Raw genomic sequence first — 18,846 nt, 5'->3', positions numbered from 1 at the left:
TGTCCCTCTGAAAGTTATTTTCAGCTTTGCAGGGTACAACAGCCCGTACCGAACTCCCGGCTTGTCCCGAAGAAGCGCTCTGACTCTGAGTCCGGGAAAATACGAATCCTCTCGTCGTCTGGACGTCTTCGCTAGAGATGCTTAACTCGAATCTTTTGGGCAATCCGGGCTGATCGGATCATTTCAAGGAGGGGATTCGAGTTATACGGATCACTTGAATCACTTGAGTCACAAAAAAAACCTTTCTGCCGTTTAGTGGCTATGCGCCTCGCCTTTTTTTTTTGTTGTCCCATTTATCAATTCATTTTGATAAATCAAAGAGCAGCCTAAGGCTACAAGTTCATTCATTTATTTTTGTCAAGTAATAATTCAATGCCATTTTATCTGAAAGCCAGACACAACAGTTAGTGTGTGCATTTACACAGCGACAAATGTGGTAGCATTACGGTGCATTCACACCAAACGCGATGCGAATATTTGCACCGCCTTCATCGCGCGATCGTTGCCGCAGGTGTAAATTAAATTCCATCGCCTCAAACGCCTCTTTCGCGCGAGTAAAAAACGAGTGAATACCTCAAGGGGCGAGAGGCGTCTGGCTGCAGACCTGCACTGTCAGGACTAGGGTTGCCAACTCCCCGAAAAATAAATAAGGGACACCTCATTAGAAGGGTCGGCCGAAACCGATTGCCTTCACCCTTCCTGGCCTGGAAACAATTTTTTAACTATTTGACTCGAACCTGAATTGAATTAGATGCATATTTTTGAGTGACATGAACACATGGAAAACAAATTATTATCCAGCAATTCACTTTAATATAAAATAACAAATTAACTGAATAAAATAAGTATCTTTCTTAAAGGAGAAGTTATTTGTTTTTTTTTTACCTGTGTCTTTATTTCACCAATACTTTAAGACAATTGAATGAAAAAATGTTTTTCCCCCTGTTTGAGTAAAGTACTATTGCACTGTTAGCTCATAGTTGCCGTGTTGTTGTTATTTTGTAGCAGAGTGGTGCAAAAAGTCTACATGTCTGTTCATCATTAAGTGGTTTCAGAGTTACATGGTTCTGTAAAAGCATTCAGAAAACAATACAGCAATGTACTGATATTAGAAAATGTAGTTTGTACTTTTAAAAGTAAGTTCTTCAGTACTTTAACTTGAGTAAAATTTTTAGCGACTTTTACTTGTAGTTGAGTAAGATTTGACCATGAGTATCAATACTTTGACTCAATTATTGGAGTTGAGTACTTTGTCTCCCACTGCTTAAAGTAGTGTTGGCGTCTGCGTAACTGCCATATATGCTGCTTTGTTGTCTTCCGCTATCTTCTCAGTAACTCCTCGACCAATGGGATGAGCGTATTCTCGTGTGTGAATATGCTGTCAGCTCATTGGTCACAGAGCAGGACAGGGCCTGGGAAAAATTTACCGTATATTTTCATATAAAGCCCCGTTATTCATTTCCATTGGCATGATACTGCCTATTTTTGGATTCTCACAGTAATACGGGACAAAGTGCGTCCCTTTTCAGTTCAATACGGGACGGATGCTTTTGTTTCTAAATACGGGACGATTCCGTTTTTCAAGGGACGGTTGGCAACCCTAGTCAGGACCCATGACCTGCACTGTCAGGACCCTTAGTTGCAGACATGCACTGTGACGTCACCTGCACTGTGAGGACCCGAAGCGACAAGCGAGGAGCACGTATTTTTCGTTCCCCATTTGAACTGTGGAGACGACGAGGTGAGTAAAAGTCGAGTGAAAACAACTTTCTTTCATACGAAGAAACAGAAACAGTCTTTATTCACTGGAACGTTACGTTGCACACTATATACTCTAAAGTTATATTAATTTTAAAGAATCAGGGGTTTTTTTAAACTTTTGGCTAGTCTTCAGCGTTGTTATCGTATCGATAGTGCTCACTTGTATAATTTTGTTTGACTTATTACGACATTATTTGTCTCTTACAGATGCATATTTCAATAACTATATACTGTAAAGTTATATTAATTTTAAAGAATCAGGTTTTTTTTACTTTTGGCTAGTCTTTAGCGTTGTTATCGTATCGATAGTGCTCACTTATATTTATATATATATATATATATTTCAATAACTATATACTGTAAAGTTATATTAATTTTAAAGAATCAGGTTTTTTATATATATATATATATATATATATATATATATATATAAATATAATTTAGTTTTACTTATTACGACATTATTTGTCTCTTACAGATGCATATTTCAATAACAACCGCCGGCACTACGCCCAAAATCGAACGCTGCACGTCATGTTGCAAACTGTTTCACTGCCCTCTGTGCCTACGATTTAAACCAGCAAAATTGTCCAAGCTGCAGAGCCACTTAGAGGCACATACAAAAGGTGGCATTTTATTTAAAGGTAAGCATAATGTATTTGTCTGTTTGTTTGTACTCATAAGTATTAGCCAACGCTACTAACTTCTGGCAGGTTGTGGTTTGGTTTGTAAAAGGGTAAAAGGAAAATGAAGGGAATGTAGGTTGCAGTGAAGAACATCTGACACCTCACTTTCTGTCTTTTAGAAACCTATCCCAGTCACTAAATCCTGGCAACTGGACAGAGAAAACTGGACTACAAATTCAGGTAAGAGTATAAAGTATGTATAACGCATGTATTCATATTAATAGTTGAGTACTCAGGAAGAAGAGCAGCAGGCAGAGGTCTCCAAGAGAGCCAGACTTGCTGATGTGGACACACCAGTGGAAGGCGTGAGCTTTAGCACAGTATCTATTGGTCAGATACTGTTGGTGTGGCAGCTATAGTACAGACATCTTTCTTTCTGTCTTTTCCATAGGACTCGGTTGAAGATCGCATTCTTAAAAATTGCAGACATGCAGCAGAGTGGGCTGAGGCCAACAAACCACTGTTGTCTGCCAGAGTGGACCTGCCTGACTTTCTGGGCATGGGGGAAGAGGAACAGGCAGAGGCTGCTCTACAATATGGGAGGTTGTGGAACGAAGAACTGGACGAGGATGAAAGAGAAGCGATCCTGGAGCCTTTCAAAATGATATTTCACAATATTAACGACATGTTGATATTTTGTGAACAGGTAGTCGACAAAAACAAAGATTTTTTGTCATATTGTGAATGTTTGACTGAATAAACACTACAGAACATTTGATCATGTTGTGACTTGGTGTGTTTTTATGTTTTCTCATTGATCCCTTAATAATTTGACTAAGATTATACTGTAGATATCAAGAGTTAGGGTACTATTTAGTGGTACTAAGGTGTTCCAGCAGCACAAAAACATAATTGGCATAGACATAGAACCAAACATGAAATTTATGGTGGTTAAGGATAAAAATACAGAATAATACAACAGAAAAACTAATTGAAAGAAATATATATATATAAAGAGCAGTGCGATAAAGTCAAAATGAAATGATAATGAAATACCAGTGACTTACTCTATAGTACACAATAAAATGTACAGTATAGGCCTATGGCATCTTGTGAGATGTTGGCTTATGAATATGAGCCTAAGAGAAAATGTGTGCAGTGACCAAACAAAAGTTTACAATACAGATAAAAACAATAGACCGGGAATTGATAGATTTTGTCGTACTGTTAACTAATTAATTAATTTGTGAGGACCTCTTGAAAAATATAGCGTTTAAAATCGTTTAAAAATACGTGCTTCCGATACACACGCTTTTATTTTGAAAGGCTTCGAATCAACTTCCGGTCCTCACAGTGCACTTCCGGTCCTCACAGTGCAGGCGACCGTCTGCAACAGGGTCCTGACAGTGCAGGTCTGTGGGTCCTGACAGTGCAGGTCTGCAGCCAGACTCTCTTGCAAGGGGCTATCCATGGCTGATCGCGTCCTTGTACCTGCTGTGGCAGTCTGAGATTCGTCTGAAACGCACACGCCGTCATGTCTGGATCAGTGACATCATCCGGTGGTGCATTCAGCTCGGATAATTTCATCGCCTTCTCCAGGAGTTGCGTCTGGATGACGGCCGCCTCCAGCGGCACCCCAGGCCCACCAGGACCCAGCCCGACGACCCGCTCGAAGGGACCGGAGCCCGAAACACCGCTGGAAGCGGCCGCCACGGGAGGAACGGTGCCGTGATCTCTCGGCGGGACGCCGGCTGCAGGCGCTCCGCAGCTGGGCCGCGGCTCCGTTTCAGCTGCGGGGCGCCTGTGGTTGGTGTCCTGCCGAGAGATCGCGGCGCCGGTCCTCCCAAGCGGGTCGTCGGGCTGGGTCCTGGTGGGCCTGGGGTGCCGCTGGAGGCGGCCGTCATCCAGACGGAACGGGTTGCATTGACTTTGTATGTAATCGCGTCGCCCGACCGCGTCTGGTGTGATAGGGTTGCCAACTGTCCCTTGAAAAACGGAATCGTCCCGTATTTAGAAACAAAAGCACCTGTCCCGTATTGAGCTAAAAAGGGACGCACTTTGTCCCGTATTACTGTGAGAATCTAAAAATGGGCAGTATCATGCCAATGGAAATGAATAACAGGGGGCTTAATATGACAATGTACGGTAAACTTGTTCCCAGGCCCTGTACTGCTCTGTGACCAATGAGCTGACAGCATATTCACACACGAGAATACGCTGTCAGCTCATTGGTCGAGGAGGTACTAAGAAGAAAGCGGAAGACAACAAAGCAGCATACATGGCAGTTACGCAGACGCCAACACTACTTGAAGCAGTGGGAGACAAAGTACTCAACTCCAATACTTGAGTCAGTATTGATACTCATGGTCAAATCTTACTCAACTACAAGTAAAAGTAGCTCAAAATTTTACTCAAGTTAAAGTACTGAAGAACTTACTTTTAAAAGTACAAACTACATTTTCTAATATCAGTACATTGCTGTATTGTTTAATGAATGCTTTTACAGAACCATGTAACTCTGAAACCACTTAATGATGAACTGACGTGTAACTTTTTGCAACACTCTGCTACAAAATAACAACAACACAGCAACTATGAGCTAACAGTGCAATAGTACTTTTACTCAAACGGGGAAAAACATTTTTTCATTCATTCGTCTTCTTCTCCTTTAAGAAAGATACTTATTTTATTCTGTTAATTTTGTTATTTTATATTAAAGTGAATTGCTGGATAATAATTAGTTTTCCAGGTGTTCATGTCACTCAAAAATATGCATCTAATTAGGTTCGAGTCAAATAGTTAAAAAAATGTTTCACTCACAAAAAAAGGGGCTAAAAAATTCACTAGGCTAGGAAGGGTGAAGGCAATCGGTTTCGGCCGGCCCTTCTAATGAGGTGTCCCTTATTTATTTTTCAGGAAGTTGGCAACCCTAGGTGTGAACCCACCGTTAGGTGAGGCAATACTGAGTTTAGACCTACAAGTAAACAACATGGAATGATCTTGCCCTCCCTATATCACTAAATGATTATTTTTCAACGACTGTATAAGATGCATGAAGCCACGCTAACCGAGCCTGTAGCGAGGTACAGAGGCCAGCAGTCAGATGGGTTGACGACAATCCTTGCTGCCGGCAGAATCGAAACTTAAAAAGATCCGAGTTGGCATGGATTCGCTACTTGCCCGTCTGACCGCTGAATCGTTGGCTCTGGGTGACTCAGTGGTCAGACAGGCAAGTAGCGAATCCATGCCAACTCGGATCTTTCTTAGTTTCGATTCTGCCGCGTGACTCGACTGGCCGTGAGTCACCCAGAGCCAGCATGATTCGCCAGACTCAGGCACCCGCTTCCTTGACACAGAAACAACTCAATATACGATCTGACCGAGCAAGGATCCGTCATGAAGTGGCGCTGGCTTAACTAGAGAAAAAAATGCAACGGTACGAAGTTGGAACATTAGTCGTCTTTTTATTGAATAATAAGAGCCGAGCGCGAGCAGAGTGAGCCGTTCGAGCGAGCAGTTACGAGTCAGCGGGGATTCGTCCCGTCCGGACGGATCGCAAGTCAGGACGGATCAGTAGGGGGAATGGCTCACTTAACCAACAAACGGGCTCGTGACAAACGGGGCGGGAGTTAGGTTTCGTTTCACTCAGTGTGTGTCTGTGACTGTGTGTTCGTGACTGAACACCATGCTAGAGAATGACTGTAGCCTAGTAGGCAACTAAAGAGGGATATATATATATTCCGGTTTCATCATTTCTCTCACGACAAAGGTGCAAGAGCGCTGTATATGCCATTTGTTGACATAATGAAATGCCGTCTGGCTCGACTTGGGCGGATCAAATGCATGCCACCATCCGGTCTGCCCGGGTGACGTATTTATCCGGGTTGAAAACCGGATAACCCGGATTTTGTTACAGCTCTAGTCTTCGCAGGGTTCTGTGAGCGCAGTCCACCAGTGGTAAGTCATCCAGAGACAGCACATCTTTCAGGGGCTGCGAGACGAATCCGTTGATTTCTGTATCTTTTTCCATCTCTTCTTTAAACGTTGCAATCCGTATATTTTGTCGTCTGGACCTTCCTTCTAGATCCATATATTGATCCGTTAATCGATTGTATTCCGTGCGGAGACGTTTCACTTCTGACTGCAACGCGGTCACGGCGTCTGCTGACTGTGTGGCCGCTTGTTGTAGTTCAGCGATGGTTGCGCCATGTTGTTCATTGGACACCTTCAGTGTTTGAATAGCATTTTGAGTCTCGGTCTTGAGGGTGAGAAATTCTCCTCTAATGTTGATAGAGATCTCTTCAATACGGGAATCTATTGTCTGGCAGATTTCAGTTTTGGTGGCATATAATTCTGTGCTGAGCGAGTTTATAGGGCTCGGGGCACGTGACGTCACTACGTGAGCGGCGGCCATACTGGAGGCTCAGAACTGTTTTGTTTACATTGTTTTCCACTGCGCGCAGACGTACTCCCGCCTGGTCTCGGAACTTTCTTCGTTGGTTTATCTATTTTACTTATTGTCTTTGCCACTATGGTCGCACGTTGCTGTGTCGTGGGGTGCAATAGCGTAAGCCGTGACAGGAATGGGGGGGAAATCGTAAATGGTTTATCTTTTTACCGGTTTCCTGCTTGGAGGCGCACCCACGGAGACCAAGTGTCCGAGATAACAAAGCGTCGTCGACTAGCATGGATCGCTGCTGTAAGACGACCAAGCATAACTTTCCACTCAATCCCGGTGTCGATGAGAGTGTGTTCTCTGCATTTTCATTCTGGTAAGTTACAGACTTTTGTGTGCTGAGGTAAAGATCCCCGCCTTCACAAGAGGACACTGTCAGTTGGAAGCAAGGGATGTCTCAATGGGTTAAAAGCGGAGGACAAATTTCGTGTGTATGCATGTATACATGATAATAAATCTGATCTTAATCTTAATCTTAATTTAATGTGGAAAATACAAGGAAAATTGCCCATCTCCAAATTCACATGGAAAGGGCGATTGGAACTGTCAGAAACAATACACCTTTTTGTCAGCAAAAGTACCTATCAACATAGTTTTGCCATGCGAAGGTGAAGACAAAACATTCTTTGACAAGATTGTGTCTGTATGTTGTACTCTGACCACCATGAGCAGGAGTGTTGTGCAAAGTTGAAGTCGTCTGAAATAAATATGCTTTGAGATACAGCCACGTGTGTCACGTGTTTCATTATTTATTTACAAGTAGAGTAACATGACAAAAGTGTAAAGTGTCATTAGAATTTAAACTGTTGCAAAGTATAAGCACTGACACCACATACTATATACGCAATTATGTCCGAAAGGGTGAACTTAGGCAGTAAATCTTCGTCGACAATCCATTCCTTGCTCGGTATTTCATAAGGGTCTAGTCCGTTTATAACGCCAATCTTCTGTATGTACCGATCTCTGGCTTCCTTCTGTAATGTATCCCGGTATATCCCACATCCTTTCTTCGATTTTAACATGCTTTTCTCTCACTTTTCTCTCACTGTTTGGTCCTTGATCTCCGTCTTGCCTCAGGGTTTGTTTACGAGATTGTGCCTCCAATATGGCGACCATATCCCAGAATGCAACGCGTGTGCCCGAGCCCTATAGCTTCGAGGATGGTGGTATTAGCCATTGAATAGCTACCTTCAGGTGAGTCCGGGGCGGCAGGGCCCGGCTCTTTCGTTTTCTTGTCTTTGTTGGAAGTGTGCTGCCTCAAGTTCGATTTCATCTTGTCCTGGTGCGAGAGAGTAGCGTCTAGGTAGTTCTTTTTTCTTTAATGTTCCAGACAGAGTTAGAAAATAGCTCCAGAATCAAGTCAGCGCCAAATATATTTTATATTTGCAGGAGCTCTGCGGAAACGCAACCTACTCCACCATTACCCGGAAGCCACCGGACACCGGTCGTTTAACACTTTGACCAGAGCTGTTTCAGTGCTGTAATGACGTCGGAAGCCTAATTGAAAGTTATCAAGACTTCCACTTTCATTCAAAAAGCTGTTGAGCTGGTTAAATACAACTTTCTCAATAATCTTGGATATAAAAGAGAGGTTAGAGACAGGTCTGTAGTTGTTCATCATAGAGGCGTCTAGAGTTCTCTTCTTTAGGAGTGGCTTAATGGCAGCTGTCTTTAGTGACTTGGGAAAAATGCCTGATGCCAGTGAGCTGTTAACTATTTGTAGGAGATCACTTTCTACTGAGGTAAACACAGTTTTTAAAAAGTCAGATGGTATTATGTCAAGAGTGCAAGTTGTTGATTTCAAACCGTTTCCTCCTGGACTTTAAAATCAACAATATTAAATTGTGACATAACGTCAGAGTTACTTCTAGGTTTTAGACACAGATTAGTTTTCTTGTTTGTCTGTGTTGCGTGAATGTTTTGTCAAATTTTTTGAATATTTTTGGCTAAAAAAGTTGGCAAATTCGTTGCATTTCTCTGTGGAGAGGAGGTCATCAAAGCATCAACACTTAAAAGAAGCTACAGAGTTCAGACAATCTAAATCTTTGACCGTGATCGCGAGCTGATGCGATGCCCAAATGATGAACGCTGAACTTGAACCTGACAGGCTTTTGGACCAATTACTGTCACATCACTTCTGAAACCAAAGGTGTCCCTGTGCTTAACACTCACACACTGATGCAGACAGGCATGAGTAAGGACACACACACTTTCATCCTTAATCCCCCGCCCCATCTGTTGCACGGCCCCTGTCAGCTTAATGTCACCTAATAACATCATAAGCTTGTCAACCTTTCCCCTTCTTGTCTCACACACACACACACACACACTGTGCTCACACTTGGTTTGACACAAGTAAAATGCTGCGTGTGACACCTCCTGCCTTGTCCTTTATTGTTGTCTCTTCCACTCATCTTTGCTCCTCATCTTTCTTCCTTCTACTTGTCCTCAGTTCGACTTCTGGTGTCCCTCCTACCCTCCCCTCCTCTCAGGCTATTTTCCAGTCCTCATGTTTTCTTTTCTTATTTTTTTCTTTTCCAACAATTAAAGTTAAAGTTTATCACGGCCTCTCTTGCTTTTTAATTTCACCCACCCCTTTGTCTCTGACTGCCCTCACTGCCCCCTTACTTTACCCCAATGCTCTCCTATCGTCTTTTCTCCTGTCCAAGTTCACTTCGGTAATGAGCACAGTTTTTTGACTGTTACACTGAAGTGGCATGGAGGGCTTATTCACACCATTGCCTGTCCTTTCTCTCTTCCATCACATTGCTAGTGTCATGATCTGCATCCTTTGTGTCTCAGTTTTGTCACTTCCTCACTTTTGTCCTCAGTTCTCTACTACCTGCTCATTAACTCCTCTGTCTCACCTGTGTTCACTTATCGTCACCTGCACTCATTCACCAGTCACTCTCCCCGCAATATTTAGTATCCTTGAAGTCTCACAGCATTTGTGAGATCCTCTGTTCTCCTGAGGTTGTCTTCCCGTGTTGTCGTTGGTGCTTGGTTTTGGTTTTGGTTTTCAGTTCATTCCTGTTCCTAGTCATTTTTGTCAGTTCCTTGGTTTTGTTTTTTTTAGTGTTCTTTTGGAATTTGTCATCCGGCTTTGCCATGCCTTTTGTTTAAAGATGAATAGTTTTCCTTTTCATTTTATCTCCTGGATACCAATTTGTTTCTGCACCTGGGTCCTTGGACAGAGGCAAGGCCAAATGGAGAATTACCAAGAGCATCGTGCATGGGGGGGTCATGGCTCCTGCAGGAAAACACTGACACCCTGATTTAATAAAATTGTGTTGCTTTTAAGTGCAACTTCTCTAGTTTTTCATTTCAGGGTATGGACAGGAAACTTGAGTTTCTGCAAAATTACAAAAGAGAAAGAGAAGCATCTGTGTATTCCCAAGGCGCTGGATTTGAGCAGCTGTTTGATTTGTTTTTTGTTTTTGTTTTTGGTAAGAAAGTAAATAATAGCACTGGATTGTTTGCAATACTGTAAATTACATCCAGCTTCTCACAGCAGGGTTTGACAAATGTTTTTGATTCCTATCTTTTATTTGGGGGGGGGGGGGGGGGCTTTTTATGCCTTTATTGTATAGGACAGTGGAGAGAGACAGGAAGCATGGGGCAGAGAGAGGGGGAATAACACGCAGCAAAGGGCCGTCCGATGCGGGATTCGAACCGGGGCCAGCTGCAGCGAGGACTATAGCCTCTGTACATGGGGCGTCTGCTGTAACCACTACACCACAGACCGCCCTGTTTGGTTCCTATCTTTGACAAAATTCCTAATGAATTGTGATAAATGACCAGGTTTCTGTGGGCTAATCTTGGAGACTATATTTAGCCCAAGAAATCTTTCAATTGATACAACCATAAAAGTAATTTGTTCATGTCATAAAATACAGCAGGACGGAAATACGACTAATATGACCGTCTGCATCAGAGGAGACGTCATTCTTAACCGATTCATTGAGAAAAAGCCACAAAATCTCCATAAGGAGAAAGGAGGGTGGTGGCTGGCGGGGGTTCACATAGCGTTTCGAACCATATGTTCACACGAGCGAAACCAACATATGACAATTGTTTTTCACCTCACCAATGTTTTAGAAGACGTTGAGTCATGTGGAGCTACTGGTTAAAACCATAGCTGACCACCTCTGCTTTCAGTCGCACTCACATTCTTTAAAAGGTAGAGATTGTGAACTAGTTTGCCTCTAAAAATTTAAATTTACTCCTCACTTTATATTTTCAGAGCACTTCTTAAGACCTTAAACTGTCTTCATGAAGACACGTCAGACCACATTCTGGCTGTTTCCTCTTTAGTTTCTCTAATTCTATTTGTTGCTTCCTTTCTGTGTTTTCGTCCATCCACATAGTATCTGCCTCTTCTTTTTTTTTTTTTTTTTGGGGGGGGGGGGGGGGGGGGTTATGCCTTTAATGATAGGACAGTTGGAGAGAGACAGGAATGCAAGGGGCAGAGAGAGAGGGGAGACATGCAGCAAAGGGCTGCTCGGTGTGGAAATCTAACCGGGGCCAGCTGCAGCGAGGACTTTAGCCTCTGTACATGGGGCAGCTGCTTCACTCACTACGCCACCGACCGCCCCAAGCATCTGCCTCTTCTGATCCTTGCTGGGTTCTGTAACTAATGGCACTTTTCTAATTGTGTCTTCTATTTACAAAATATCAAATGTGATTTAGTTTTACAAACAAGACTGAGTTGTTGAATGAGTATAGGTCAAATCTTAAAGGATATTCAGTCAGTGGGTAAATGTATGATGACAAGCACAGTTAGGCAGAATTTCTTCCAAAGATCTTTTGGATTGTTTGAAGCCCTCTCAGGGGATATCATGGAGGGACAGATCCTAGAGCTAACACATTCATATTGGTGAGAGGAGATTTACAGGGACTCAGGACAACAGGGTAGTTCCTGTTTTGATTGTACAGGGATATGAACAGGTTTTTTATTGGACAAAAAAGAAGATCTTTTACTGCCAGGAGCATTCCATTATTCAGTCACAGATTAAAGGCTTTATAAATACAAACAAAGTTATGTGGTATGTCATGTGTCAGTAATCTTTACAGTAAAAGTGACAATAATGCTTTGTGTACCATGAAGGACTTATTTCTTCTAAGGCTATGCCATAATTACAGGACCTGTTTCAAGGACCATACAATTTAGTTACTCTTTGCTGTGACTCAGGCCTAAAAAATTCTCATTTATTGGTTAATGTAAAAGCTCCAGTATATTCAAATCAAAGCAAGAAATTCACCAGATGGTTGTGGTATCCTGGAGCTTAACCACACAGTCTCCCTTGGGATTTTTAAAAAAATTATATTTGAACTTTTAAATCAAAATTCATTTCCCAGCAAGTACTGTGATCTATTAGTCAGGGGTGTGAAATCGAAAATAAAACCCTCTTTTAATTCTAAGGTTTTATGCATCAGGTCATAATGATTAAAAGAAAATCGTGTCTTCCTCATCAGGTCCTAAATTTAGGTGAATACAAGCTCAGATGAACAATTAGACGCCATATTACACTGTGTTCATTTTTGTTTAACCAAAACAACACCAAAATGAAGAAGTACTGTGTGAAAACATCAGGATTCAGTAGTTTGTAGCACCACCATCAGCAGCAGCAATAACTTGAAGTAATAATTTTCTGTCCCTCACATTATTGTTGAGGAATTTTGGCCCAATTCTTTATGAAGTTGTTTTAGTTCACTGAGGTTTGTAGCATTTGTTTGTGTACAGCTCTCTTAAGGTTCCACCACAGGTTGAGGTCTGGACTTTAACTGGGTCATTGCAACACCTTGATTCTTTTCTTCTTCAGACATTCTGTTGTAGATTTGCTGCTGTGTTTGGGATCATTGTCCTGTTGATGACCCAGTTTCAACCAAGCTTTAGCTGCCAGATAAGATGGCTTCACATTTGACTCTAGAATACTTTGATATACAGAGGAGTTCAATGACTGCAAGGTGTCCAAGTCCTGTGGCTGCAAAACAAGCCCAAATCATCAGCCCTCCACCGCCGTGCTTGACAGTTGGTATTCGAGGTGTTTGTGCTGATATGCTGTGTTTGGTTTTCTCCAAACGTGCTGCTGTACATTATGACCAAACATCCCCACTTTCGTCTCGTGTCCAAAGGACATTGTTCCAGAAGGCTTGCGGTTTGTTCAGATGCAGCTTTGCAAACCTAAGCCATGTTCTTTGTAGAGAAAAGAGAGTTTGTCCTGTAACCCTATCTTCATTTTTTTGCAGTTTCTCTGTGCATTGCATGGTCTGGCCTTGGGTTGAACTTGCTGGGACATCCACTAATGGGAAGATTGACAGCTGTCTTGAATGTTTTCCACTTGTGAATAATCTTTCTCTCTGCAGAATGATGGACTTCAAATGGTTTGGAGGTGGCCTTATAACCTTTCCTAGATTGATGGGCAGCAACAATTGCTTCTCTAAGATCAATTACTGATGTCTTTCCTCCTTGGCATTGTGTTAACACACCCCTGAATGCTCCAAACCAGAAAACTGACCAAATTTCTTTTAGTTATAGAGGTGCTCACACTTTCTTATGATCAATTAATCAAGTGCATTTGATTGATCTCCTTTCATCCTAAAGAAGCTGTAAGGGTCATTTTTGCTTAAATTTTTTTTTTTTAATAAATAATGACGTGCATTTTGTCATGTGTTGTTGCTCATCTAAGATGGAATTGACCAAAACTTAAGACCTGGTAAAGACCAGGGGATCTTTGTCCTGATATGTAAAACCTTAGAGCTTAAACAATGCAAACAGTGCATTCCCTTTTACATGACTGTCAATGCATATATCTATAAAATGGCAGTGACCCGTAGGATTAGTTCCAAACATACAAATCTAGCCTCTTTAAATCTATATTTACATAATAGCCAGGGCTGGACTGGCATCTGAAAAGTGCCCGGGCCCTTTTTGATCACTGAGGGCCCAGCATATATATATATATATATATATATATATATATATATATATACACACACACACAGGGAGCGCCGATTTGCACCGGTCTGTGTCCTACCGTCAGTATTTGACAACCTCTAGCAATGGAAATGCGCTTCAAATGCCCCGGAGTTCCCCTTTAAAGCAATGGATGTTTCAATTTCTTCATGGTTGAGGCAACGCAGTTTGATTTCAAGGCGTATTGTGCACGGAACTTCCACAAGTTATGTTGGAAGCCTAAGCAATAAGAAGCGGTCACTTGGTTTTGCTGTGGTGAAAAAAATGACGTGTCCGAGAAAAAACACACACAGACATAAGCACTATCTTAGGCTCTTTTGATCAGTCTCTGCATTATAGTTTATGCCTGGGGGGCGGGGGTTAACATTCCATTCAGTAAGCTCACTGACAGTTGTGGACTGGAGCAATTTTGAGCAATAAATAAAATAATTTAACCCAGGAAATTATTACTGCATGTTTAATTTGATTCAGTAAGACTTAGAACATACAATAGTGTGTGTGTGGTGCAGGTGCTCCTTTTCTATACAGTGTTGTGTGTGTTGGTGAAATATTGCTTTGCTAGGCCGATGCACTTCATTTCAATTGGTGAAACTGCACAAACATACAATCTTCTTACATATATATATATATATATATATATACATATATATATATATATATATATATATATATGTATATATATATACATACACGATGTCTGGAAGCATATACTAAAGAAGATTGTATGTTTGTGCAGTTTCACCAATTGAAATGAAGTGCATCGGCCTAGCAAAGCAATATTTCACCAACACACACAACACTGTATAGAAAAGGAGCACCTGCACCACACACACACTATTGTATGTTCTAAGTCTTACTGAATCAAATTAAACATGCAGTAATAATTTCCTGGGTTAAATTATTTTATTTATTGCTCAAAATTGCTCCAGTCCACAACTGTCAGTGAGCTTACTGAATGGAATGTTAACCCCCGCCCCCCAGGCATAAACTATAATGCAGAGACTGATCAAAAGAGCCTAAGATAGTGCTTATGTCTGTGTGTGTTTTTTCTCGGACACGTCATTTTTTTCACCACAGCAAAACCAAGTGACCGCTTCTTATTGCTTAGGCTTCCAACATAACTTGTGGAAGTTCCGTGCACAATACGCCTTGAAATCAAACTGCGTTGCCTCAACCATGAAGAAATTGAAACATCCATTGCTTTAAAGGGGAACTCCGGGGCATTTGAAGCGCATTTCCATTGCTAGAGGTTGTCAAATACTGACGGTAGGACACAGACCGGTGCAAATCGGCGCTCCCTGTGCGGCGATTGCGCTGTTTTCGCAGCCTGTCATGCTAACCAAATACGTGGTGGCTAGGGGCAAGCGCTAAACCTTCCACGTAAAACAACAACTTGCACACTGCAGAAACGTCACACCACTTTATAAACCATCCGACAATAAAGTCACAATAATAATTTTAACAATTTTAAATACTTGAACGCAGTTTTTCTAGAGAAGATAATTGTTTTGTATATGGGAGTATTGTCCATTGACTCTTTTGGGCTTTCACATGCAGGCGCCTACCGACAAGAGGTAAGTGACATGCTTTGTTTTGTAACGTCCCCATGCCAGTAATGTGAGAACCATGCATATGGTTTTGATGGTAAGGCTTGTGACTTTATTGTCGGATGGTTTATAAAGTGGTGTGATGTTTCTGCAGTGTGCAAGTTGTTGTTTTACGTGGAAGGTTTAGCTCTTGCCCCTTAGCCACCACGTATTTGGTTAGCATGACAGGCTGCGCAAACAGAGCAATCGCTTCACAGGGAGCGCCGATTTGCACCGGTCTGTGTCCTACCGTCAGTATTTGACAACCTCTAGCAATGGAAATGCGCTTCAAATGCCCCGGAGTTCCCCTTTAATGCTTTCCACCAGAACAAAACGTGTTTGCATGGTAGGATAGCTTATCCGCCGTGACCACCACAGGAAAATTCAACTCATAAAGACACTATTAAAATATCAGATACACATTGCCAACAACAAAGTTAATCTACCATGTTTTTACAGCGGGTCATGCAATAAATTTGAGTGAGCGCGTAGCTCACAATCTAGGTCTGTGGCGTAGCTATCAGCGATTCCCAAACAGTAGCACACCACGGCTAGTCGGCTTCTTGCCTATCCCTCTACCATGCAAAGCCTTAAGATAGTACGAGATGTCTTGATAATGACGTGGCATGCCATTACAGAAGGAAAATAATACAAAATACATTCTTTCTAAAATCATAGTTGCACAACAAGACACGACAAGCAGTAGAGTAGAAATAAGATGCCATAACTAACACGCACTAGCAATTACAGCACAGGTCGTCCTTGTGACAGCTGACAGCCTGGTCAAGAGAAATGGAAGATTTATGCTTGCGCAACATTACAAGAGAATGCATGAAAATATACCAAATGGGTATGTTTGTGACTGATTTGCTGAAGTCAGGATGACAACTTGGTCTCGGTTTCAAACTTTCAGGCAATGGGAAACGAAACGCCGAAGCGCCCAATAGCTACACTGCATTGGCTAGTTAGCGGGTGTGTTGAGATGAATTCTAACCTCAGTCTGTCCCTGCTGGGTCACGTCTCCTATCTCCGTCTCCTCCTCCTCTGGTTCCCCAGCTGGAACAACCATCTCCTCCACCTCCTCCTCCTGTTCATTCTCCACCACCTGTGCGCTCGTTGATGTACTGGCGGCCCCACTAACCGAACCTGAGCTCGAGCTTGTGCTATCAGCGATTCCCAAACAGTAGCACACCACGGTTAGTCGGCTTCTTGCCTATCCCTCTACCATGCAAAGACTTAAGATAGTACGAGATGTCTTGATAATGACGTGGCATGCCATTAGCTGCAGTCTATACTTGTGTAGGTGGATACAGTGCATTAAAAAATGATTAAACAAATAAATAAATGTGTGTGCACAGATTTGTATCATATAGTTTGAAGTCAGTGTTGTGGAGAGATATGTCAATTACAACATTGTGTCGACCAAAAACCGCAACCTTGTACTGTCCATCACCACAGATTTGGCCTATAGCCTACATATCCCACTGGTTTGTTTATGCACTGCTATGTACTGTACTGCTGCCTTCAAGTATTGTCTGAAGCACATCAGCCGCTGTCCGACCCTGTACTAGAGTGAGTCCTCTATATAGTGAATACTAGTGAGTGAGTGAGTGAACAGCCACAGCCAAAAATGGCTTTCTGTGATATCTATTTAATCAAAAAATGATTTTCAAAAGAACAACTAGAACAGTAATCACAAGGAATAAATCTACACCATAATGACTTGGCCTACCATTTCATCAAAGGTGGCTTTTAGATGGGAGTCCACGAGAATCAGAGATACCTCTATGTATCTCTAATGAATACCAAGCTACCTGACCATTAGAAGTATTGCACTTTATGCACTTCCTCATTGGCTTAATTTCTTAGGATTGCTAGCAACATCCATATTTCATACAGTCTAGATGACACCACAAAAGTTATCAGATCTCAAAAAAAGTAATATTCATCCACTGGGATTTTGTTTTAACTTTATTCTGTAAATAATATACTACATAAATATCCAGAACTAGCTATTTGTACATACAGTTCCCATTCCTAGATGGCTCTCACTATCTCTTATATATCTTGAGTTGAAAAAAATAAATAAATAACCCGCTCAAAAGAACTTGTAGCCTCTTGAAACCATCATACACATACCATACGCAGTAAGCATAACGAGTTCTTGTCTGACTTTATAAACTTGCTCGGGATACTAACATCCCAGCTTTCATCATGGAGCGCGATGGGCAGGGAATACATTTTAAAGGCATCCCTCTTTCACCTAAAATCTGTACTTAAACTAACGCAGCAGATTAAAGATTCATTACAGCATCCATAGTTTGACAAGCAGCAGTGTCTTGTTCTCTGTGGCTTAGTCAGTAGAGACAAAACAGGGACACAGGAAAACAAACAATGGAGGAAAATATATAAGGATGAAGATGGATTGACGAAAAGCAGAGTAAAGCTTAAGTAAGACAAAACAGGAAAGTTAGGCTAAGTGATAGATAATCATTATTGAGATGTTTTGCAAAGGAGTGGGAACGGAGGAAACAAAAACATAATGAGTGGATGCAGAGGTACATATGAAGACATAATTATCACATTGGAGACAGACAGGAGGAGTTGGCATTTGCAGAGGCCAGCTGCATGTATACTTTCATGTCTTATTCATTTTCTCACTCTTGACTATTACCTTTTCTTATGCTTTTCTTATTTCATATTTTCTCTTCTTTACTCCTCTCAGCATGTTTGTATTTAACAGACAGAGATAATCAGTTTGGAGATCTGGAGGAGGGAAAATAAAGGTAGAAAATAAGAGGAGAGAAGAACAGAAAAGAGTGAAATAAGAAGATAAAAAGCCAACGAATGTAAAAGCAAAGTCATCGTTCTGTGACTAATGGTTGTATGCAGAAGAAAGTCTACCGAAGGAAAAATATAAAAGGAAAACAAACTTTACTTTTTCACCGTAAAAGGGTGTCAATCCATTATATGTTTATTTTTTTATTATATCTATTGCTTTATTTTTTTGCAATTCCTCTTGCGTAAAAAACAATGTCCCAGCCTGATATTCTCTAAGCGCAACATCCATTCTCTGGGTAAACGGTTGGCCCAGACAAAAATGATTAAATTCAAATCAAATTTTTAAGAAAAGAAAAAACTGAGACTATATAAATAACATACATTCATAGCTGTCATTTGAATAATACATTTAGCAGTGCTATATCAAGAGCTCCTATCAAGGGTAACAGGAGGATCATCCAGCACTAGGTCTGTCGGGGTGACTGAGGAAGGGGTGGTGTATAAAGTGTAACTGTAACATATTGTATATTTAAAAAAAAAGGAAGTAACTAAGCACATAGTCTGTCTTGCACCAAGACTTTATACAAAATTTTGGTATATATAGCTATGAGTATTAGATTTATGTACAATTTATCGTGAAGATTATAGCAATTAGGGAAA

General features: G+C 41.5%; 1 long non-coding RNA gene across 1 annotated transcript; it reads left to right on the top strand.

Annotated features, from left to right (window-relative positions):
• The first annotated feature begins 1,632 nt into the window (after positions 1–1,632).
• On the top strand, positions 1,633–2,876 carry LOC142397136 (uncharacterized). Its single transcript, XR_012772680.1, has 3 exons — positions 1,633–1,741; positions 2,240–2,405; positions 2,567–2,876. It is a non-coding gene; the product is annotated as an uncharacterized LOC142397136 (long non-coding RNA).
• Positions 2,877–18,846: the final 15,970 nt, after the last annotated feature.

Source organism: Odontesthes bonariensis, chromosome 13 (assembly GCF_027942865.1).
Source record: "Odontesthes bonariensis isolate fOdoBon6 chromosome 13, fOdoBon6.hap1, whole genome shotgun sequence".
NCBI classification, from domain to species: Eukaryota; Metazoa; Chordata; class Actinopteri; order Atheriniformes; family Atherinopsidae; genus Odontesthes; species Odontesthes bonariensis.
The sequence above is the reverse complement of the archived record's forward strand: the minus strand, read 5'-3'. Positions and strand labels throughout refer to the sequence as shown.